Below are 1610 nucleotides of genomic sequence, written 5' to 3' on the forward strand. Positions count from 1 at the left end.
AGAGAATTTATGCAGCTAAGCACCGTAAGGATTTGGAGCTACATATGAGCACCTAATATACCTGAAAATAAGGACATTTCAGGAGGGACCTAAGACTCAGAAGATAAAGGAGCTTAAACCAAGACACATGGAATTGTATCCTTCACTGAAGTGGATTGGATTAGTTGCTTGCAGTTACTTTATCAGCAGTATATCAGCCTTCTAGGACTTGGTTCATATGACAGCATTGCAAAAGTTGAGAAAGCGCTATAATTATTTTGCAGTAGACATCAAGTGAGTTCATAAAGATTTTATGAACCTTATCATCTATTAAAGATTTTGGATCATCATGAGAAAACAGTTCGGGGAATATTGATTGTGTTTGTCCGAGTTCGCTGGGAGAGAGATAAGACTCAGGAGGAGACCTGAAAGGCCGAGCGAAGATTAGTATTCGAGGTTTTGCTATGATGACATTGGGCACGTCAGCTTATGACATGAATTCGGGGACGAATTCCTTATAAGTGGGGGAGAATTGTAATGACCCAATCCCACCATCTCCACTTCTTTCCCCAACCCCACCATCTTCACCTTCTTTTCCACTATCTCCACCTTCTTTCCCACCATCTCCATCTTCTATAATTCACAAATTAAGAAAGAGAGAGAGAGAGAGAAAGAGAGAGAGAAGAAGAAGAAGGGAGAAAGCTCACCTGAGCTCGTCGCCGGAGCCACCACACGCCAGGACGTCGTCAAGCTCGTCACCACCATCATTCGCAACCAAAGGTAATCGGAAACCGCCATGTTTTTGAGTTAAGTTTCGGCCGTTTCAGTAAATCGACAATAACTTTCTTACCGTGATGAATCTCGTGAATCCAAGACCACCATCGTGTTCCTCTCGTCGATTCGAATCCGCAGCCACCAAAAACGCCTCAATCGGAGTCCGGACGAAGCCGTACTCGCCCCCGGAAGATCATCCTTCGCACGCGCGTGAACCGAACGCGCCGCCGGAAATCGCCTCCGCCGTTGCGCCGCCTTCGCCGCCGGTGACCGACACCGGTGACTCGGTCAACTCGGCCGAGTCAACTCAGCGAGTCAACTCGGTTTACCCGGTTAACCGAACGGTTCGCCGGTTTAAATTGATTTCAATTCTGTTAGGTTAAACCGGTCGGTTAAAATCAATTGGAAATCGGTTAGGAAAAACCGGATTAATTAATTAATTAATTAATTAAATAATTAATCTTTGACCAGCGAGTTGACTTTTCCGTAAATACCCGTTTTAAACCGTTCGAAAGGCGTTCCGACTCGAAATTTCGATCTGATTTCAGATTTGGAATCCATTTGAGCAGCTGGAGTTCATATATACCACTTCTCTTCATTTCTAAGGTGAGGGCTACTCCGTTAAATCCCGAGCTAGTTTAGTACTACCATTATGGAAAGTTTAGTTTCGAAACATGGATCCGTCTCTTTGAATCGAGTCTGTTTGAGAGTCTTGCTTGCACACTATTGATATTAATTGTTAAACTGGAAATAGGATAATAGAGGATTCAACGGTTGATTGAATTGATTGATGTTAAGCACTGTTATATATATATATATATATATATATATATATATATATATATATATATATATTT

This window comes from Brassica napus, chromosome C3 (assembly GCF_020379485.1).
Source record: "Brassica napus cultivar Da-Ae chromosome C3, Da-Ae, whole genome shotgun sequence".
NCBI classification, from domain to species: Eukaryota; Viridiplantae; Streptophyta; class Magnoliopsida; order Brassicales; family Brassicaceae; genus Brassica; species Brassica napus.